We start from the raw sequence: 24,201 nt of genomic DNA on the forward strand, positions 1-24,201 counted from the left end.
AAGGAATTGTTTTCACATGAGACTGCATAGCTCCAGTCCTCTCTAACACTTTAGGATTCTATCACAGCATCCTGCTGAATGTGCAAGACATCACCTTTATCTACACACAGACACACGTGTGCAAGAACAGCCTGCGCTGGCTCCTTGTGAAAAGTCGGGAGGGCAAAGACAGTGAGGCTTTTAGGGTGCAGGATAACCTTGACACAGTTGCACAGTCACTAATAGGAGGCGATGTGCCTTATCTTGGGGGACTGTTGCAGTTGCTAAGATACTGGCAGCCGTGTGAATGGAAATGGGTCAGTAAACCTGTGGAGAGACAGTGTGACACTCTAGCCACCGCAGCTGTTTGAGCAGAGATCTAAATCCCACCCTTTCAATATTTATCACCCTCCGCCTTCCGGCTCTTTCCTGTTAGCAATTTTCCACTTTGCACCTCCCCTTTCCCTGGGCAAGAATTGAAGCCAGAACAATTTAGCAGCAGCAAGCAACTGCTACCTAAAATATACCAGTCAACCTACAAACAGACACACACACAAAATATTATTTGCAAATTAAAACTGCAATCCCAGAAAAGGTGAGAAGTGAAAGGAGTATAAGAAAGGAGAGGGGAGAAAAAGGGTTAAATAACAATCTCTCCCCCCCCCAGTGCTCCCCCCAACACAAGATGCATTCCCCTCTCAAGCAGGATAGAACTGGTTCTTGAGGAGATTTAACAGGAAACAGGCTCTAATCCCTTGGTAGGAAAAAGGGTTAAAAGGTCAATTTACTTCTGTCCCTCACTTAGGCACTGTGGTAAAATTACACACTAGCGGATAAATATTTTCCCATCCCTCTTCACAACATGCTCTAGGAATAAAAAGCACAAATGCAGGCAAGGGAGCATGGAACAGACCCATGGGGAAAGAAAGGCTTCACTATACTTTTTTTTGGGGGGGGGGGGGAAGGCTGACCACAACCAAAAGAACGAGGTTTGCCTTTTTATATTTTTCAGCGCAGGCACACAAAGAGGGTGGGTAAGCTGTGTCACCTCATTCATGTGAACACACCATGTTCCATGGGCACTACTACTTGGGGGAGGGGAGAGTCCTGCACCAGAGCAAGTCAGCTGAGTTCCAGCCAAGTTAGCGTTCAACAAGAGAAGGGGGAAAAAGGAAGGAAGGTTAGGTTCTCTGCACGGCATTTGCAAAGACTGGGCTACAATAAAGCATAATTAGGTGGTTGCCAGGTATAGGTTTGTGGATACTTGCGCAGGTCTGCCACTGAAAATGATCCGGAAACTTCAGTTACGTTGAGAAATAGCTGTGAAGATACTAATTGGGATTGGGCAATAAGAGTACGTCATGCCACTGCTTCACCACCTTCACTGGTTCCCAGCCTGTTCCGGATCCAGTTTGAGATACTAGCATTGGCCTTCTAAGTCCCTTCATGGCTTGGTACCAGAGTAGCTGAAAGACTGCACACATACCTACCCAGACCTCGAAATCTTCTTTGGAAGCCATTTCCCAAGAACTCCTGCCAGCAGAGAGGGCCTTTTCAGTGGTGGTGCCCCAGCTGTGGAATGCTTGCCCCCGACAGGCTTGCCTCGCACCTACCTTGGTGACTTGTCAGCACAAGAAGACCATCCTCTCTTTCTCTTAGCTTTAAGCTGTTTTTAGGCTGTACTTATGCTGTTATTGTTGCTTGTGCTTTTATTATTGAATTTTAGGTTGTGAACTGCCCAGATAACTTTATTATAGGACAGCCTACAAATACTGTGAATAAAGTAAATTAAGAACTGATATTTTGTGTAAAAAAAAATCTTAAGAGTTATATGTTGAAACACTCCCACTATATTATCCAATCTGATTCTTCTTCTCTCTCTTCTCCAGTTCTCCTCGAAAGATTGCTTTCCTCTATTCCAAACAATACCTGCTAGGCATTTTATCTGATTCTTTGGATTAAGATGGTGGTGCTGTTAAAACACAGGTGGAAACAAAACAGAAAGGCATGCATAACCACACTTGGAAAATACAGGATGGGTGCATTTGCCTCACTAATTTGATGATCACATTTGCCTCCTTCCTGTGCATCTGACTGATCCTTACAGCCATCCCATGCAGTAGACGAGGCACGGAGACAGCGATTTGCTTTATGTCTGAGTCAAGTAACTCTGATCCTAATCCAATAGGAAATAGCTGCACTACAAAACATACAGAATGTGGAGGTAATAGAACAGATTCCAAGCGTACAAAACGGACACAACTTTCATTTTATTTTGTTTGAAGCATACAATTACAATCACAAATCACCCCTTAAAACATGCTTCATAACTTAGCTGTCACAGCATCCCCTACAGACTCCTGGGAATTGTAGTTACAGTGTCAGGGGCTAGGGATGCATAAATCCCATGGCTTTGCTGGTCCCAGGGTATAAACTATTCTGCAGTATAGAGATATGCCCACTCTATCCACTAAATTCTGGATTCATACAGAAGACGTTTCCCCTGACGCCATTCCTATTGCAACTGTCACTGGAACACAGGAAGCTGCCTAACACTATCTGCCTAACACTATTGGTCCATGTAGCTCAATAATGTTGACACCGACTGGCAGTAGCTCTTCAGGGTTTCAGTGCAGAAATCTTTCCTGGCCCTACCTGGAGATGCAGGAGGTTAGACCTGGGATCTTCTGCATGCAAAGCATGTGTTGATAGCAGCGTTTTATTGGAAACTAATTTGCCCCTCCCCCAATCCTATTAACCTCTGCATCTTTAATTCCAACACTGTGCTAAGTGGTACACAAAAACACAAGACACAACAGTGTCTGCCCCCAAAGGCTTATAATGTTACCTGTCCGGTGTCCGGAGGGAAAGGATAATAAGGAAAGTGGCATACAAAAGAGTAGCAAATTAAGGTGAGTCTGAGGGAGTGGGAGTGGCTAGAATGGGCTTAATTAGGAAATCAAGGCAGGGCTTTGAGGAAAAGAAAATAACATGATAAAACGAAGAGAGGGAAGAAAATACAAACTATTAAATTCATTTTCTAACATCCTGCTCTCCTCAGATTAAGCAAGCCTTATTTGCAATTATGCACATTCAGCCTCCCAGATTTCTAATTATTAGAAATCATTCTTCTTTTGTTAATACCTGTGAATCTACATCCATTCATCCCATTTAGGTATTTCCATGTGGGAAATGGCATGATCCCATCCCATATGGATCCTGTCCTGTGTGTCCACTTATGTCCACATAGTGGGGGCATTATGTGCATCCTATTTATAGCCCAGAAGTGCTTTCCAGTGTGAGGACTGTTTACATTTACAATTGCCCTAAAGTCTATCCCAACTTTAGCTTTTCTTCCTGGGGAGAGGGGAAGGGGGTGCCAAGCTATGTTGATCACACAGCAAATTCACATCTAGGATTTTATCTCACTTTATGTGGAAGTGACTCACTTTACTTATCTGGAGGCAATGGTTAATTAAAGCTCCACCTTCTGTATAAAAATTCATCCCAAAGAACGAGACTTCTGTTTGCTATGAGACAGGGAATGTTACGCCTGCACTGGCCCCTTGCAAATTACAGGATCCAGTACACAGCCTCGCTCCTTTGTCAGGGAGAGGTGGATGTGGGAAGGGAAGAAATGAAAAAAGGGATCTACCCAGATCTTATGAAAAGTGGAGCTCCTTGTGTAGAGGCAAGATAAACATTTTCTCTTCTGTACCTTTTTAACAGCTGTGCAGAAGAGAAAATGTTTATCTTACTTCTACACAAGGGGCTCCACTTTTCATAACATCTGGGAAGATCCCATTTGTCCTTTGCATTTGGACTGGCCATCCTAGCATGGGTAGAACTTAGTAATGAAATTAACCATCTTGACCTCACAGCCGGCAGGGGGAGACCCTGCTGGTGGTGCCACCGCTTGGTGCTGCCAGGTTGCCGTTAACTCGTGATGGGGCCTTCTTGGTGGTGGTTCCCCCATTGTAGAATGCCCTCGCTGGTGAGATGCACCTGTCTTCCTTCATTATTAACATGCAAGAAGAATTTAATAATATTCATGCATTTGGTAGCTGAAATATACCACTTCTGGCAGCCTTGAAATTATTAGCTGTGACAGTATGTGGTTGTTTTAAATATTTTTAATGTTTTAAATATGTTTTTATTTTATTTTCAATTGTGTTGTTTTAGCACTTTTGTGTTTGCCACCCTGGGCTCCTTTGGGAGGAAGGATGGGATATAAATTTAACCATGAATAATAAAAGAATAATAATGAGACCCAGTTTGGGTAAGCTTTCAGCTAGCTAAGGAACAAGCCCAACTGATTTTTAGAAGCCAGCCTTGGATGGAAGAGATGAAGCTGGCTGCAAACAGCTCAAGCTTCTTAATAGAATGTCTCTGGAGCGCCAGCCACTAGATTACCACCCTTTTTACATTCCCACCCCACCGTGCAGGTGGTTCGAGCAGAACGGTTGATATGGCGACGGGGAAAGCAGATGTTATCTAAGTAAGGTGACATTCGGACAGATGCCGGGCAAAAAGATTTGCTTGAATCCAGCATCCCCACTGCCACTTCCTTGTGATCAGTGCCAAGGATGAGGTATGAGGGAGTATACGTCAAAGAAGTCTTATCAAGCTCAGAAGCATCAAACATTTCTTTAAACACACACACAACAGGGGAAGACAAAGCTTTGGATGTTCAGTACTGTAAGTAGCACAGCCTCTCCCATCAATAGCAAGGGGCGGCTATTACCTTTATGCCCTGATTATTGGTCTGGCTTGAAGCATCTGGTTGGCTGCAGGATACTGGATAAGAAAAACCTTTAGTGTGATTCAGCAGGGCTCTGGTTATGCCCTTAGCTATCATTGTCCAAGAAAGAGAGGATACTTGGCTCCTTCTGGGAGGAAGGGTGGAATATAAAATAAATAAATAAATAAAAATTATCCCAGTGGCTGTTACAGCCACCCTGAATGGTTAGCCAGAATTGGCCAACTACCAAAAATGAGTATCTTAAGACCATCCAAAGAGTTTACAGCTGATGTTACATTTGAACCAGGAAGTATCCAGTGCACAGCTAACGTCCTCAACCAGTATGCTACATTAACCTCTCTCTCTTCAGGGACAGGGTTCAGTTACAAATGACTGTCATTTTATCTAACAAAATGTATATACCGCTTGATTGTAATAAAAACCTCCAAGCGGTTTACAAAAAGTATTAAAATTATCAATAAAAAAGTTAAAAACAAGCAATTTAAAAGATAATTAAAATTAACAGCAAGCTAAAAAGAGATTACAACACGTCAACATCCGTTATGGTGGGTTAATATGCAAGTGTGAGCAAGCCTGATGGATTAGGCCATGACTGGTGGACAAGTGTTATTTTATATTGCAAAATAAATAAATAAATAAATCAGCACACAACCTTTTCCCTAGCAGCTAGCAACAAAGCTAGCGCTCAGCTTGGCTGGGCACCTTTGCTCAATGCAGAAAGACTGAAAATCAGGTCTCACAAGTCTCAGAAGAGCCAGGAGTAGAGAGGCAAGCAGAAGCAGGGTTGCAGGAGCGAGGAGAGGAATGGAGAGTGACTGTAGCTCAGTGGCAGAGCACACAGAAGGCAAAACCTGAGAATCTGGATAGCTAGGGCGAGTTTAAATAATAGTAATGTCAAGGCTAGGTGAACTATCTCATTATAAGAGAGCTTCATATGCTTGTATGGCAGGTGTGCAGCTTCAGAAGGGATGGCTTGTGTGTCTGTTTAAGCTGGGAATTAAGAGCCCCACCAGATTGGTGTTGTAGGTTGTTTGTTTTTTTTACAGGTATATTCTGCAATAACTCACTAAGGCAATAATAGTGTATTAGTGGTGAATTTATACTGGACTGTCCACATATCATTCCGTTTTATTAACTGTTCTGCGAGGCTTCCCCCCATCCATGTTACAACATTACTGCTGTCTGAAATGGCACTCTTGTGTAACAAGAGTACACACAACAAGAGTAACAAAAGTGGGACAAAAAACCCTCTGAACATTTGTGGTATGAAAGGTTATGGGTTTGTAGCAGGAAGCTATGGGGCAGGCACTGATTGGAAAAGAAGCCACATACCTGCCCTGAAACTTTTGCAGATGCAAATAGCATTGAAAGCAGCATCACGCATAACCCCCTTGATATCGCCATAAGCACAATAATCATGAATGCAAACTAAAAAGGAAGTTTGGAGCGGGCCTAAGTCTGAACGTGGCTAGAAGCATGAGCTACTCGCATCAGCCCCAATTCCCTCCATTGTTTGGAAAAAAACCACCTCTTTTCCTTTCCATGCTTCCTCCTTCACCCACCCTTTTCTTCTACCTTTCCCCCCCCACCACCACCATCAACACTTGGAACAGCAGAAGGTAGTCAGCAATTAAAGACCGGGGGGGGGGGAATGAAGTCCATCTTCACATGGATACTGCATCATCTCCCAGTGCCAAGATCAAAAGGGGCATCTTATGGATCGGCAAGCAGGGGCAAGAGAGATTCCTGTCACGATTACAAAGATCCAGGAGAAAGACTTATGTAGCACAACACAAGGAAGAGGCTGTGGCAACCAGGCCACTCCTGTCCACCAACCCATTGCGGCAGGAAAGGAAAAGAGAAAAAACCAAGACTACATGGCTTGAAAGTCACCACCCAAAGTCAATCTTATCAATATCCTGGAGAGGAGAGAGCCTCACCTTCCATCTCCTGTTTTCTATTATCTGCAGCTTCTCGTATTGGCAGGGGCAAGAGTCAGCCTCAGGATATCCTCTTTGTTCCACTTCAGTTTCAGCTCTGTGGTCTTCATCTGCCATGCCAGCAATATCCCAATAGAGAATCTATTTCCTTTTGCTTTACACATACATACACACGATCCAGGCTATCCTTTACCCACACTGCGATTTTCTTTCCCTTTTAGGGTACATAAATACAATCGATTTTAACAGGGATGGCCATCCCCATTCAATGCACATTCCACAGTCCACCTGCATAACATCATCCCTGAGCTGGCCACATGCATCCACCGAGTAGGACTGAGCAAAGAATAGCAGAAGGGATTTCCGCCTTTTCAAGCTAGGGTACAGCCAGAAGACTGGGAGAACTGCTATCTTGCTGTGCCCTTAGAAAACACTGCACTGTGCAATTCACGGCGTCTGAAGCAGTCGATTATTATTAGCATCAGCCATTTATGACTACTGTATAAAGTTCAGTGCATATTAGAGCTAAACAGAATCAGGAAGAGAGAGTTCCCTGCCCTGGGAAGCGTACTGTATAACTTTATACATGGTCAGGGGTTGTCCATACTTGGTTCTTTAACCGAAGAGTAAAAAAAAGGTCAGTGATAAAAAGTAACCCAAATTTTGTACCACGCAAATCCCAGTTATGCAAAGCAAGCAGAGACTTTTGCACAACTTATTCTGTGGAGGGGCAAGAAGGAAACTAAAGTCCCTGCCCTAGAAAACGGGACATCCTATTTACTTTTCTGGGCTTCTGCAATTTCACCAGGCTTTGCCCATAAGTAACTTTTGGGTGAGGAGAATTTTGAATTGTTAAGCAATAGCATGAAGTGAAGGTAATAAAAGAGGGGGGAAGGCATTATGGTGGTATAAGGCAAGATTATGGTTCAAAATAATCTTTGCATTGCTTTAATCAGGGTTGTATTTTGCTTTTTTTAAAAATATGTCACCTTGGATGTATTTTTGATACACCAAAGATGTTTCTAATACAATCGCAGCAGCACGACTGATAACAATGATGGCCATGCCCTACTTTACCAAGGACAGTCCTCTATTTCAAAGCATCTGTTTCAAGGATAGTGAACCTGTGGCTCTCCTGATGTTATTGGACTCTGCTCCCATCAGCTCCAGCCAACATTGTCAGGGATGATAGGAGTTGTACTCCAACAACATATGGAGGGCCACAACTTCCCCATCTCTGGTCTACAGTGACTGGTAGCAGCTTTTCAGAGATGCTAGGCACTGATGCTTAGGGTACCAATGCATCTCCCTATGTAATTGTCCAACTTTAAAAACACTCTGCTTTTTTTTTAAAAAAGTTGGAATACCTTGAGTGCCTTAGCAGGTAATTTATTCTCTGCATGCATATCTCCCCCCCTACACACACACACACGCTACCAATTGATTGTTTTAAGCCAAAGGTTTCCGAACGGTGGTCCGCAGACCGAGCTTCATGCTCGTGGTCCGTAGTATGTTTTGAAGAGTAGCAGCAATAGCAGCGGCTACTCCATCACAATGTAAGCCTGGGTTTTTGCACATGGCCAGGGCTGCTGACAATTGTAATGGGTAAATCTTGACGCACACCCCTGCAGTTTCAAAATGAGCTAGCCTACCTGGCTGCTCTGAGTCCCTGCCTATCAGTGAAGTCTGAGCTGTGGGCCTGGGGTCCAGGAAGTGCTAGGAGCCCTGCATGCCTTCCTGCCAAATGCTAATTGCCCCTATTCAGGAAAGCCAGTAGCGGAGGCCGTGCCATTCTCCGCTCCTCCATGATGCGGTGAGCTGACTGGTCAAATGGGATCTTTTCTCCATCTTTATTCCTCCTTTTTTCCCCATGCATGGCTGGCTGGTGGTGGTAGGAGGAGGAGCAGGGTAGACTGTCCTGAGTGGTATTGTTTGGGTGAGGAAGGGAGGTAGGATTAGGGTGTGTATCAGGCAGTCTCCTCTCCCCTCCCCCACTGCTTAACAAGAGGGGATGCTGGCTTATGCTGGAGAGTTCCCAGGAACGAGTCATCTCATTTGCTTTTCATCTGTTATCTTGCCTTCCTGTTCTCCCCCCCCATCACTGCTCTTGAAACTTCCCCATCACTGCCCAAACCTATGCCATGTTTGCTCAGAAGTAAGTCCCACTGTATTCAATGAGGCCTACTCTTGGGTAATATAGGATTGCAGCCACAATCTTCGGGAGAGGGGCTTCAGCTGCTAAGTTTCTGTTTGTTATGTACCCATTATGTTAGCTTGTAGCTTTCCTTCAAGTAGCTCAAGGTTCTCCCCTCCCCAATTTGTGGGGTAGGTTAGTCTGAGAAAGTGTGACTGGCCTAAGGTCACTCAGGGCACTTCAGGGCCAAGTGAGGATTTGAACTTGTCTCCCAGGTTGTAGCTCACTTAAAATCATTCTATCTTACTTCACATTCTTGAAAAGAAGATGCAGAAGTGAACAAGCTGGCAGGATGGGGTGCTGGAGATACTCTTTCCCCCTACAATTGGAAGCTTACTTGGCCCCTTGATAACACTGCTCTGTAGCAAGACAATTTAGGCTGCGGTCTTATATGCACATCTACCACTGATCTTGGTAGAGTTTACTTCGGTAGCAGAAGTCCCCTCTCTTTCTATTTAGAGTGTTGGACTACGACCTGGGAGACCAGGCTTTGAATCCCCACATAGCCATAAAGCTCACTGGGTGACCTTGGGCCAGTCACTACTTCTCAGCCTCAGAGGAAGGCAATGGTAAACCACCTCTGAATACCGCTTACCATGAAAACCCTATTCATAGGGTCACCATAAGTCAGAATCAACTTGAAGGCAGTCCATTTTCAAAACCAATAAAGATTACTTGCAAGCATCCTAGAGAACACAGGCTTCTTTTTGAGTAAAGGTACATGGGATCAAGTTTCTAAGGCTGCAGTCCTATGCACTTCTACCATTGATCTTAGTGGGGCTTACTTCTGAGTAAATGTGCATGAGATCATCTGCATGATAAGGTTGGGGAGAAAAAAGACAAAACTGTGATTAAGTCTAGAAGGGGAAGGGCAGAAAAATAATAAAGTGGTCAGCCAGGACCTTCAGCAGTTTTCAAGCAATGCATGGGAAAAAAAGGTTTGGGAACCACCGTTTTAAGCATTCTATCCCACTTTTCAAGACAGTCTCCACAACGCAGTTTGCAATCAACAATTTAAACACACCACCACAAACAAGTAGACAACAGTCAAAAACTGAATAGCAGCTAATACAGTGGCCAGCATGAAAACATTCCGGGAAAAGCAAAACAAACACAAATTAGGCTCTCCATAGTCCATTTGAAAACGTGCAAAGTATGTTGACACAGCGCGTGAGGGGAGGGACTTCCTGAAATATGGGACTACCACTGAAAAAGGCCTTGTTCATGGCAGCCTCCAGCCTGCTCTTTCCTGGAGGCAGTCTAGACAGCAGAAATTCCCAGGAACTCCAATTCTGCATGAGACGGACTAAGCAAAAGCCACTCTCCAGTTTTTGCTTCCTCATTTGCAGCTATCAAAACGGTTGTGATGGTGATGGGAGGTTCATCCATTTAGGGAGGACTTAAAAAAATTATCAGACATTCGGGGACCATCTCTCTTTGTAGCCAGCAGTGACAACAGAATCTCCCTCTTTTAAAATTTAGATTTCTTCCTTAAAATTAAATTTTAAAAAGGAGAAGGGAGGGGAGGAACTAATTGGTACTGCTGGCTGCAAAGAGATGAAGGCCTAACATTTTTAAGGAAAAAATATCCCCCAGTTTTGGGGTACTTCTTCCCCTCCCTGCCACCTGCATTCCAAAAGCAAACATTCTTCTTGAAAAACATTCAGCTGAGCTCTACATGAAGCTCAACCCATCCACCCTGCCCCAGAATGATGGCAGATGGTTCCCAGGCAGGAATGATTCTTTCTGACATCACTAGTTTATTCCCTGGGTAGAAAACATTCACTAAGGGAGTACCTAGAAGGGGAGGAGGGCTAGGATCATGCCTGGCAGATGGTGTCATCTGGGATCATATCCCTGCAGCTCATGGGAATGGGATGCAACAGTCAGAAGCTCACCCAGCCTTAAGCATCATCATGCAGCAGCGACAAATTCTTTACCAACAGCAATGGCAAGGTTGTGCAAAGGAGCAGAGGAAGCAGGCAGCAAGGAAAGTTTGTGCAGCAGAGTGGAACACATCCAAAGTGCATTTTATGAACTGGAGCAGGGGGAGGCTGTGAGGAGATGGGGAGAGAGATGGAGGGCATTTTCATCCTCCCCTCCGCAAAGACCAACTAGACTGAGGAAGAGTTTGCCCAGTCCTGCCCAATAGGCAGGAAGCCACACCATGAGCAACCAAAAACAAAACAAAAACCACCCCTACAGAATAGAGAGGTTGTGCTCTGTGTCAGAATCACCTTAAGAGAACTGGACAAGGAAAGCATGCTCTGCTGTAGACCTGGCTGGGGAGGTGAAAAGGGAAGGGGAAGGAATGCATACATACAAGGAGAAGCAGCCGCACAGCTTGCAATCATCTTTAAAAAACAAACACCAATTTAAACAAATGGAGTGTATGTTGTGAGAAAAGCCACAAGATCCAAGGAATGCCATCAATGCTCCATGAATACTTCTTCAAAAAACCAAAACCAACCACTTTCCCTTCTCTCTCTTCCAAAAGTTTCTAGTGGTTACAACAATGCTCATGAAATTTCATGTTTTCCTTAATTATTATTTAAAGTTTGCTCTCCCCCCTCCCCCTCCAGCAGTCTCTCTCTCTCTCCCTCTCTCTCTCTCTCATATTCTGGCATTTGGTGTGTTCCCCAGCTGCAGGAAATTCCTAACGCTCTCCATCATGTAAAGTCTGCTTGCAAAGAGCCCTCTTCCTTTGCCAAGTCTCCCCTAAAGGACAGACATGTGCTGGGCATTCAAGCACACCCAATGTCATGGTTTCTGTTCTCCCCAGTGCCTGACATAGAGTTGGATTCTCTACCTCCCTTTCTCCTTTTTTTTTTTAAACACACAACACAAACCCTATTAAGTTCTCTGAGAAGAAAGCCTCCTTTTCCGAGTAGTAAGCCTTGGTGTCAACTACATTTGCAAGAACCCAGAACCCTGGATCTTTCCTTCTCTCTCTCTCTCTCTCTCCCTCTCTCTCTGCCTTTCTTTTCCCCCATTCCACACTTCTTTCCAAGATTGCTCCTGATCTTATTTTAATTCGTCTCAGACGGTGTTGGGGAGTGTTATTTTAAGAGAGAGGATATGCACAGACATTGTGTTTTCTGCTTTTTTTTTTCCTGGCCCCGAGCCAGTCTCTCTGGGCTGTCAAGCTACCCACTGTGCTGGAGTCACGTGTGGGAAGAGGCAGCCAGCGCCAGCTTCAGAACTCCTGGTAGCAGCATGAGAATCAAGTGTGCACTTTTATTCCCTCTGTATGTGTCTGTATTATTAATAGCATCTCTCTCTTCTCTTCCCCACCACCCCCTGACTGCATGAGCTATCCATAACATGTCTTAATACCTGTCTATGGATGCTGTTGAAGGGGATGCTTATCTGGGTACCGTATACCCACTCCGGTACACAGACGGAGGTGGGAAATAAAGGGTTGAACTGCATCCACAAAGCTCTGCTAAGGACTTGATTTGCAAGCTGCCTTCCCTGCTGGATGGGTTTAACATAAAACTGATTCCTGTCCTGTAGACAGAAAAGCTCATTTTCTGCACAGCTATGTTGTGATAGAGGCACAATTTGCACACAATGTTCCAGAAATGAATCTGGACCATTTATTAAATTGCAGAGGATCCAGGCATTTGTTGAACAGTTACTAGTTCTTATGATGGCAATGGGAAGCTTTAGAATGGGTCTCAGTGAAAAATCCAGTGGCCAGCTTCTCATAGCTGCTTTGTCTTCACTCACAGATTCCGGTTTCCTTTTATCACATCTCCTGACACTGAAAAGGCATCTCTGGGATGGAGAAGATACTCCTGATATAATGAGTAGCCAATAAGCTTTATTATTTGCTCTGAAATCAGGCAATATCTACATAATATTACATACACCACTGCCTGATCTCCCCCCCCCCCCGAACACCTCATTAGCTGATAACTGGAGCAAAGCACAAAATGGACTTTAATGGCAAGTATTTATGTAGCTTTAAGACTACAAAACCATGATGCTGTACAACCTAAAAGGGAACTGTGCATTCATGTTTTTAGATATGTTGTTTGATTTTTATTGTAATGTTATAAGGCTGATGCATTTGCCGCCCTGAGCTCCGTTGTAAGGAAGGGCAGGATATAAATAAAAATATGTGAATTAAAAACATCTGGGGTCTTAAATTGAAGTAAGTTATTGACAATACTGAAGAAATGGAAGCCCAAACAAGCAAGCAAACATTGAACTGACATTTTCTACAGAAGTCCACTGGCTGAGGACTCTGAAAATGAAACTCTTGCAGGTGTCATTCTCATACTGATATGGAGCTGAATGCAGATTTTGCAGAAATTCAATCACTTTAATCACACTTAGAGAGGGTAGCATAAAAGCAATATACACCCAGAAATCAAGAACAGCACCCCTTAACTAGCACCAGGACTGACTAAGGAGATTATACTTCTTAAAACCAGTGGATTGGCAACTGTTCAGAGTGTTTGGGCTAGGAAAGATGTCTTGCTTTTGGTGACATGACGACAGTGGGACTGTATGTTCTCAGGCACATCATCAAAGGCTGTAAGAAACTTGTGACTCTCTCTCAAAATTACCAATGCAATGCACATTTCTGCTTATCCCTCAGGGACGGAGGGGAGCTTGCACCACATCCCACCTCTACTATCTGAAACACACCTGGAACACACTGAAAATCCATATCCAGCTATCAGAAAAAGAGTAAGGAAATAGATAAGCTCTGTTTTCCACAACTAGAAGGCAGGCTGATCTGACAACCAGCATGTTTTCATTTTTCTGTACAAGTTCTGGCTTTCTCTCACAAAAAGGCATTGTTTGCCTCTTCTTAAAAAAGGATTCTTGACTAAATCATGGATGGTGAAAACTGTGACCCTCCAGATGCTACTGGATTACAACTCCCATCAGCCTCAGCCAGCATGGCCCATGGTCAGGGATGACTGGAATTGTAATCCAGCAGCGCCACAGGTTTCCCATCCCTGGACTAAATCATATGCACAGTCTGTTGAAGAGCATTTACCAGTAATTTACTTTTTTTATTGCATTGATATCAATGTATCAAGAATTGTCTGATCCCTTATGCTCCACCTTGATCACCAAGATCATCTGATGGGTTATTTCTTGTGCTTCCCCATGCCCCAGAGGTTTGGTCAGCCTTTACTAGGGCCTGAACTTGTAGTGTGCCAGGCCCTGCTCTGTAGAACTCCCTGCCAGTAGAAGTTAAGCAGGAATAATTCCAGCCTTCTTTCAGACATCGCCTAAGGACAGTTATTTAGACAGGCCTTTGAAATGTGAATTAACTAACCAGTATTTATGAATGTTTTCCTGTTTTTATTGTTGTCGCAGTTTCTGTATGGTGTACACAGCCTTGTTATGTTTTTACAAAAGTGCTGATATATATATATATATATATATATAGGTCAGCAGAGGCCGCTACATGGCCATGGGGACATCCAGTCAGTTGAATCACAAACTCGCAGGAAAGGTTTTATTTGACATAGGGTTACATCACCTACCCCTAAAACAAGGTAACTGAGCTTTGGAACAGAGTTGTAACATGCCAAGATGATACTCATCTTTAAGTGACATCCAGCACCATGCAGCAAATACTGGGTATAGACCTGCACAATATTGGCTCAAATTACAGGTTAGTCATGACTTGTTACGACAGCCTGGAGCATGCCTTCGCTTAATTCACCATCCATAAAATGTGGATTAGGATGGCCTACTAGGGACATTGCGATAATTGTCACAAAATGTTATCTTGCACACCGCTTTCCAAATTCCTCCCCCCCGCAATATACTTGCAACACAGAAAAAAATGTAATGTATTACCCAAAGAATCTTTCAGATGCAAGTTACCATGTTACTACTAAATATCATCAGATTATCAACAGCAGATTTTTTTGTTTTTTTAAAAAAGTTACAATGCAGTGGGGCTACTTTGTTTGGCCTTGTAATGGGGAGGGGAGAGGAAAAAATGGCTGCCATGCAAGTATGAATTCGATGGGCTGCTGAAAATTCCAGCCGTGGTGTTGCTCTCCAGCCTCCCTACGGTGGCCAGGCAGGATGGAATTGCTAGCAGCACTGTCTGGAACAAGTTAGCTCATTAGCCTGCAGCCCAGCTGCTGCCTGAAAACCAAGGTGGGTCCAAATCTGTGGCTGGTTTTGGAACTTGACGCTCACTCGCATCCCTCAGAAGTCAGCCAGCAACTGAAATAGCCAAGAGAGAAGCTTTGCACCCAGTTGCCAACAGCTTTTCTGAGTGTTTTCCAGAAAAAAGAGGGTTGAAGTAAAAAAAAAAGAGGGGGAAGGAAGAGGGAGAAAAGGGAGGAGAAATGGGCTAAGGTCTGCTTGATGCTCTTGCCAGTTACACACACTCTCCATAGAGGAAATTTGGTCCTAAAGCAAAAAAGCTTTTCACTAATCTCCCCCATCTGATGTCAGTTTCCTTGGGGGTGGGGGGGAGAGAATGGGAACTGGAATCCAGCAACTGAAATTAACAGGAGCTTCAGGCTTTGCAATTCTGGATTCTGGTTCCCCTATTTCTGCTCCCGGCTGTTGTTTCCATGGAAACTGGCATCAGACCTGGGAAAATAAGGTTAGGGTTTTCAAAAGGGAGGCTCTCTTCCAGCTCCCTCTCCCCCTTGATTTCTGGCGCTCCGGCCCCCTGTTCCACTGAGAAAAGCAAAGTGAGGAAACAGCAAGCAAGATTCTCTCCCTGGAAGATTGCAGCTGCCTGCTGAGATGGGGTAAGCTACGATTTTCAGAACCCAATACCGATCTGCAGTGCTAAAAAAAAAGCACAGGGAGGGGGTGGGGGAACATTTTAATTAGTAAGTGACAATAATAATACCTTTGTGCTTCTCCACTGCCTTTCATCTGGGCATCCCACAGCGCTCCGCAGACATTCATTAATTTGGAAATGCATATCAGCATCCAGGCACCTCTGCCAGGAGAAGGAGAACTCGATCACTCCCCCTTTCCCATTACCCAGGAGATAGCTGTGCCTAAAGTCCCGTAGTCAATCAAAGGGCAAAACCAGCAATGGAACCCAGAAGTCTAGACCAAAGAGCTACAGGTCCTCCCCACACCCCTAGGATCTTAAGATACTTTAAAGAGATGAGACACACACCAAAAAAAAACTTCACTGATATAAAATCAGTTGCATATTTTTAATAACTAAAATGCTCCTCCCTGAGGAAGGATGCTATTCTTCTTCCAGTGCACACAAGCCTTATACTGGTTTGGGCACTCAAAGTAAGGGGGCCAGAGGGAAGATATACTCCAGATGTACAGCAGGGGGTTGTTTTTGTTGCTAGCTTCTGTTGTCATACTCCTGAAAACACAAGCGACTTGGGCTAGTGACTTCTACCTCCTTGACACAAAGGGAAACTGAGGCAGGTAGAAGAAGCAACAACACTATAGCAAGAGAGCAAGATATAAATCTTCACAAACAGATCCTTTTTCAAGGATTATGAGTGGAGTGGAAACATGCTGGAGATTTTAGTGTGTGTACGTCTAAAGAAACACATACACACTATAAAACACTTCACACAATGCATAATTAAGTTGTGAACTTTGCTATGGCAATATATTATGACAACTGGGTTAACTGACTTCAAAAAGAGTTTAGACAATTTCATGGGGGAAGATGGATCAACCAACAGCTACTAGCCAATATAACTAAATGGAACCTCAACTTTCAGAGGCACTAGACCACTGAATACCAGCTGCTGGGTAGCAATAGCAGGGAGGCAGCCCGCAAGCAGTCCACACCCTGCTTGTGGACTTCCTGGAAGCATCTGTCTTCTGGCCATTGCAGAACAAAATGCTGGGCCTTTGCTCTGATTTTAGGAGGACTCTGAGCACAGATGTGTACAGGGATGGGAAACTTTTTTTGGCTCCAAGGGCTGTAGTTGGGGGTGGCCACCATTCACATATGTGCACCGATTCACCATTCCCTCCCACAAACATACATGCACACACACACACACACACACACAGGTTTACACTGAACATACACACACAATCTTGTGATTTTTATCCAGCATATATTATAGTTGTGAATGTTAGCATTTTATTGTACTGTATTAGTTTTTATATAATATATCATCTATTATATGTAGTAGTACACTGCCCTGGAATCCGGTTCGATGAAGGGCAGTACAGAATTGTTTTTATTTGTTTATTTATTTAACACACATGCACAAAAGATGGAGACAGTCCCTGGTCCAGGTATCATTGCCTGTAATGTGGGCACTTTAAAAGCCTTTAATAAACAGGTATGGCAGGTTTCAAGTATGGTTTTGTCAAACTAGTTTTGTGGGGTTTTGAATAAATTCTAAGAAAAACCTGCTGAACTTGTCTGAACAGAGATGATACTGGACCAAAAGCAACATGCCTTTGAAATATAGCAATGGTGCAGTTTTTCATACTATTTCCAACTCTTGAAAACATATCACGCATGTACCCGATGTGTTTTAGCAGCAGGGGTGGGGGGAGATTTACATCAGGGAAGCAGTGTGAGGGGGAGGCTTAAATTCCTCCAGTGAAGTAGTTCTAAAACATTTCCAGGCGAAAGAAACTTAAGGATCTGGCCATGGTAGCTTGGCCCTGCATCTGCTTTGGGGGGGGGGGGGGAGTTCTACCAATCAAAACTTAAGGGTTTCACCTCAAGGAGGGTTTGGCTTGTTTTTACTTTAAAAAAAAATACTAAAGGGACCAGAGACGTTTTATAGCTTAGGACCTCAATACAACTAAGCACCAGGGAACGTGCATGCACCCTCACGGACATCTTTTTAATGCAACTTTTCTCATCAGACTAAGGCACTTCTCAGGCTACTTTTCTGTCCTCAGATGCTACCTAATCCATCACTCCCAACAAGCTCAAGACTAAGCTCTCAGAGTTTTTCTCTCTGTCCCCTGCAGCCACTGGTATACAAATAAGCATACACTGTGTATAGAAAATGTTTTAAAAGATATGAATATAAACAAAAATAAATATAAACAAATATAAACATAAAATAAAATTCCATTAAATACACAGGTGCATTGTTTTGAAATGAAAAGTGGAAATGGACTGCCTTCAAGTCGATTCCGACTTATGGTGACCCTATGAATAGGGTTTTCATGGTAAGCAGAATTCAGAGGGGGTTTACCATTGCCTTCCTCTGAGGCTGAGAGGCAGTGACTGGCCCAAGGTCACCCAGTGAGCTTCATGGCTGTGTGGGGATTCAAACCCTGGTCTCCCAGGTCGTAGTCCAACACCTTAACCATTACACCACACTGAAATACTTTCCCATTAATGCCCATATCCTTATGATTTGTACTGATGTAGCATTAGGTTTTACAATGTTGGTGATGAAGCAGACGTCAGAGAATGGGCAACAAGTCTTGCTTTGTTCTATTCAGAGTATGCAACATTTAAAAGTTTCCTAAGTATCTTTAATGATTCCTAAATATCATCAGTGACAAAATGAGTTTTAGAACTTGTTTCATGGGAGTAAACTGGCCCCAAATTTATTCAATTTCCACGGATTCAAGCAGGAGTTAAGCACATGCTTAGCATGCTCCCAAGATCCTCCGTGGTGCAGAGTGGTAAGCGGCGGTAACGCAGCCGAAGCTCTGCTCACGGCCGGAGTTCAATTCCAACAAAAGGAGGAAGTCGAATCTCTGGTAAAAGGGGTCGAGGTCCACTCAGCCTTCCATCCATCCGTGGTCAGTAAAATGAGTACCCGGCCTATGCTGGGGGGTAAAGAAAGGCAGGGGACGGAACTGGCAATCCCACCCCATATATAAGGTCTGCCTAGTAAACATCGCAAGACATCACCCTAAGAGTTGGAAACGACTCGCACTACAAGTGCGGGGACACCTTTACCTTTACTTTTAGCATGCTGCCACTGAAGCCTTGGGATCAAAAAGCGCTCAGCCTTCAGTGGATTGTTCCCTAAGCATAGTGTTTCATTAACAGCATTCAACAAACACTCAGCAGCTATATCTTTGCTTATATATAACAGAGACATATACATGATCCAGCATGGTGCCAATGGAGAGCAAGATTGAACCAAGTGCTTGGAGGCCTTCTTTCAAAATTCCGGATCCCATACATATTCACCTTGGGGACATTAGATTTTTAGCTTCTCTGAGTAATACTGGACAAAGAGGGGCCTAACTTGAAGGATTGTTGTGAGAGCAAACTACGGTATATGAAAAACCACAAAAGCAAGACTGTATGTAATGAATTAAAAATGAGTTAAAAACAAATTTCTATTATCTGCATAGATTATAACATTCATATTCATTTAGGGGGGCCCAACTCCACTCTACATGCATACATATATAAACAATCTGATGCCTCCTTTCCACATACAACCCTCTGCTGTGGGAGGGGCCAATTTGGATCAGAGAAATGCGAGGAAGGAATGATTTACCTTTTACTGTCCAACTGCTTCTCCACTCAGAGTCATCCTCCCTCAAGTGGCTTTTCATCCATTTGTTGTTATGTGCCTTCAAGTCGATTATGACTTATGGCAACCCTATGAATCAGCGACCTCTAATAGCATCTGTTATAACCCACCTTGTTCAGATCTTGTAAGTTCAGGTCTGTGGCTTCCTCTATGGAATCAATCCATCTCTTTTTTGGTCTTCCTCTTTTTCTACTCCGTTTTGTTTTTTCCAACATTATTGTCTTTTCTAGTGAATCATGTCTTAGGACCCTAATTTTAAGTTGCATCTTTGAGCACTAACAAGACCAACCATGGTAATCCAAAAAGAAAGAACGATTTAACTTCTTTTGCAGGACAAGAACAATTAGAGTTTCCCAGGAAGAAAAGTCAATGAGACTTGGCTCTTAACTCATTTGCTGGGCTCATGTAAAAACATTTGCAGCAATATTTAATTTCTAGGCATTTAGTGGGCTAGGACTGCCTGCATAGAAGCCATGTTCTCTGCCCTCCTGGAACTGCTCATTCCTAATCCCAAATATAGGGAAGCCAGTGGGAAGACTAACTCAGGGTTGACAGAATGGCACTCTGCACAACCTCAGAGGTCTCCTACTTATGACACTTCAGAAGGCAAGTATCAGGGTTAATCCTTGGCTCCATCCTGCAGCATTCTTCAAAAATGTACATGTAGTTAAGGAATATTTTTTCAATTTAAAAAACAAAGATAAATCAGAGCTTCTTAGCAATTATCTCTGGTTTTCATCTGCATACAGCCAGTGTGAATACATTCCCACATCTCTCCCTGAACCATCTGCATTAGGCAGAACCTGAAACTTCACTTTGGTGGATTCTTAAGTAGAGGACCTCCTTGTATAGCCAACAAGAAACTGTTGTGTTCAAAGATCCTCAGTAATGGCCAACATTTCTCTCATTCATGCAATTGGGGGGGAATGAGGACAAGGAACTGGATCTAGACTTTGAGGGTGCACATTGCATAAATATCTGCGCTTCGTTTCAGTCTTTGTAGACCGCCAAAGTACACAGCCACTAAGAAGTCAAAAACAAAGAAATGGAAGAGACTTGCTGGGGGGAAAAGGGACAGAGTGACAGTTGAGGGAGGGGGCAGAGAGAGAATAATCCTCATACTCAGCTAAGCTACACAAAAAGCAAACAGGAAAGATAAGATAACTAGACGGGTTTGATATTGAGCTGCACTGATTTGTTATTGGATTGTTTGTTTTTGATCACTGATAAGTTATCATGTTTATTGATATTATTATAGAGATCTGTTTGTTGTTGTGAGCCTCTTTGAGATCACCTTGGAAAAGTGGCATACAAATCTGAAATCAAACCAAGAGTATCCCACAATTTTAGGATGATCTTGGGTCTTTCTGGCAGCATCGTTGTGGGCCAGGGATGGTGAACCTGTGGCCCTCCAGATGTTCTTGGACTACAGCTCCCCTCATCCCTGAGCTTTGGCAATACTGGCTGGGGCTGATGGGAAGGCCAGATTGGGCTCACCACAAAATCAGCCTTTAGATTCTAAATATCATAGAATTTGAGGAGGGTAAAAGAATAAAACCCATTCACCATATGATCAGACTGGCTAGTGGCATTGTACTTACATAATTTTGGCACCCTTCCTGGAGTTACTTTGAACTATCAGCTTGGCAAACACAGCTTGGATCTCCCTTGCCTTTTGCTTCAGTTTTATGGGCTTGCTTCTACAGCAGGCCATAGCTTAGTGGCAGCACACACCCTTTGCATGCAGAAAGTCCCAGGCTCAGACCCCGACATTGGAGATTTAAAATTATCTTGGGCAGCAGAGCTGGAAAGTGCCTCCGGCCAAGGCAGTATAGAGCAGCCTCTCTCAAGCATGATGCCCTCCCAGATGCTTTGGACTCCATCTTCCATCAGTACAGCTGTCCTGGTGGGGACTGATAAGAGTTGGAGTCCAAAACATCTGGAGGGCACCAGCTTGGGGAAGACTGGAGGACAGCCAATGCCAGGCAGAATACTCAGTACAGGGCTAGGTGGACCAGTGATCCAATTCCGTATAAAGGCAGCTTCATATGTGTGTATGGCCCAATGGGAAGATGATCCAGATCCAGCTTGGGTGGTGCTGAGGGCAGAGGGAAGGGGAACTGGACAAGGACCCTTTGGCCTGGTCTACTATAATAAAAAAGTTATTTGTTACATTTCCTCTAAGGCAGGATTTCCCAAACGGTGGTCAATGGACCACCGATGGTCTGCAAACTTTATTCAGGTGATCCATGGTATTTCTGTGAACACTTACAGCTTGAATTCTACACAATTCTATGGAATTCAAATTGTAATACAATAAAAGAAATAAAATATGCAATAAAAATCATATCGTATTTAGCATAGTGCATAGCCAAAACAGGCAGAAACAAAACATTCAGTGGTCCTCCAAGACCCTCAGCGATTTTCAAATGGTCCATGAGGAAAGAAGTTTGTGAACAGCTGCTCTAAGGAGCTCAAGGCAGCATACAAGGTTCTCTTCTCACCTTCCTTTCCCCCTCCGCACAACAGCTCTGTGAACTGAATAATACTGAAATGTTAATGGCTAGCCCAGTCACCCAATGAGCTTCGTGGCCGAGTGAGAATTTGAACCTGGGTCTCCCTGATCCCAGTCCAACACTAACCTTGAGGTAGCCAACACAACGCCCTCCAGATGTTGGACTGAAACTCCCATCACCCAACTACTGGCCATGGTTGGAGTTGCAGTCCAAGAACATCTAGAGGGCACCACATTAGCTACCCCTGCTCTAACCACTACACTATACTGGCTTGCCCTACAGCTCAGTGTAATCAAGAGCTAGTTTCTGAGCTGTTGAGAGCAGTTACAGGTTGATCTGATGTAATTAGGCACTATGGCCACTCAACACCAAGATCAAGATCACCAAGAGGAGACCAAGATCATCTACCATCTGGACAAGCAGGAGACGCCATACCTGGTGAAGCTGCCCATCCCGGCCGAGCGGGTGACGCTGGGCATCTTCAATGCGCTCCTCAACCGGCCCAACTACAAGTTCTACTTCAAGTCTATGGACGATGATTTCAGGGAAGAATCTGATGATGTTGGTGAGTGAATCCTTTACAACAGCTGCTCAATGTTTGAAGACTAAAATTCTTGAAGTGGCAGTACTACATTTTAAGGACAGATTATCTCCAGGCCTTTAAATAACCTTGGTTGTTTTTAACAATGTTAATATTTTGTTATTTAAATTTTTGTGCAGTGTATTCTTTTCTGATGTGTATTTTGTATTTGTGTTTATTTTGTTTTTTTGTGAGCCGCCTTGAGGGCCTTTTGGCCAAAAGGTGGCATAGAAATAGAATAAATAAATAATAAATAAATAAGCACAGCTGCGTGCGTAGGGTGGAGCCTGGCTCCAGAGCTAGTGTTATTTAATTAGGTTATCGAACATGACTTATTCACCGCTTAATCAACAAAAACCTCTAAGCAGTCTACATAAACAAAATAATGGGAGCTGTCTATTTCCATGAAGTCTTTCCTCCTTACACGATGCAGAGATGATCCCATCTCATACAACCAACTAAAGGAAAGGTTCTTACAGATATCGGAAGGGAACAGTAAAACACAAGAGAGAGAGAGAGAGAGAGGTTTTTAAAAATTCTTAATACTTAGTGGAAACAAAACCGCCTTGGGAACAGCCTCAAGCCAAAGCAGAGCAATGCAGTCACATCTCTGTTCCAGAAAACCCAGGACTTCCAGCCTCTGCATGGCAAAGTGGGCTCAGCTCTGGTTGTCTGTGAGAAGCATTCCTGCCCATCATCCTTGACCCGGCTGGAGACGACACAATAGTTTGGAAGCAGCCTCCTCCTCCTCCAATCCTCTCTACTCTCTAGAGGTGATAATCTTCTCCCCTCCCAAGCAGTATCCATCTTCTCTGCTGGGTCAACAAACAAGGAAGAGGTTTGCAGGAGAACAGGCAGCCTCTGTGCTTTTTAACGTAGCCCTCTGCTCTTGCAGTGCAATGCCCCCCCCAGACCTTAATCTCATTTGTGAGGAGGTGCCAGCTGTCTCTTCTTGAAAAAGAAGTGGGGGGAAGAGAAGTGAAGGTGAGAAAAAACAGATGCTGTTTTTGTCAACAAAATGCCATCCTCCTCCTTCTCTAATCCCTCGTACATTCACTCCCTTGCTAGTGTGCTGCAAATGAGCCATAGGCATGGACTGTGGGGGAGTCCTCCTGGAGGAGAACCTCCTTAGGCCAGCTCCAATCACTCTAAAGCATTAGCTCCTTTCAATTACAAACATAATATCCCCTCAAGAGCTCCGCTCTACCTGGTTTATTAACTGCTCTGAGCTACCTCTGTCTTCAACCTTCCTTCCTTCCTTTTATTCATTATTATTTTCTTAGCTTTTGTCTTTAGTAATGATTTTTTAGGCTCTTCCAGAGGAGACTGCAGTGGTAGTGGTGGAGGGTATTTACTGAAAAGGAGTTCAAAAGATATTTGCTTGGGGAAGAGAATGGGGACGCTTTTATGGATATGTATGAAAAAACAAAAATAAAAATCACATCACTAAATTGTTATAACGATGGGTTACCTTATCTTTCTCTGGTTGCATACTACTTACAGCACACCTTTTCACAAGCAACCATGACCAGGCTACATCCACATGTTACTCTGTTGTGTTCAGTGGCACCTTCAGAATTTGCTGTCACTTCTGCAGAGTTCCTTTGAGATTAGCTGCCTCCTGTTTTTCCACACTTTGCTCCCCAATGCTAATCTCGTATCCCCTTTGAGAGAGTATGGGCAACAATGCTGCATTGGGGCACGCTACTAGCCAACTATTTATGTTCAAGAAAACAGGAGCAATTACTCCTCAACTTCAAAACA

General features: G+C 43.8%; 1 protein-coding gene and 1 long non-coding RNA gene across 12 annotated transcripts in view; both read right to left on the reverse strand.

The window, feature by feature from the left end:
* Positions 1-24,201, reverse strand: part of AHDC1 (AT-hook DNA binding motif containing 1) — a 236,896-nt gene that overhangs the window by 103,199 nt on the left and 109,496 nt on the right. The gene's annotated exons all lie outside the window — the stretch shown is intronic.
* LOC133370466 (uncharacterized) overlaps positions 14,416-24,201 on the reverse strand; it is a 30,720-nt gene continuing 20,934 nt past the window's right edge. The window contains exons 2-3 of the long non-coding RNA XR_009759136.1: positions 15,729-15,821; positions 14,416-15,085 (exon numbers count right to left, since the gene is read on the reverse strand). This is a non-coding gene — a long non-coding RNA (uncharacterized LOC133370466). The remainder of the gene's footprint in view (positions 15,086-15,728; positions 15,822-24,201) is intronic.

This window comes from Rhineura floridana, chromosome 15 (assembly GCF_030035675.1).
Source record: "Rhineura floridana isolate rRhiFlo1 chromosome 15, rRhiFlo1.hap2, whole genome shotgun sequence".
NCBI lineage: Eukaryota > Metazoa > Chordata > Lepidosauria > Squamata > Rhineuridae > Rhineura > Rhineura floridana.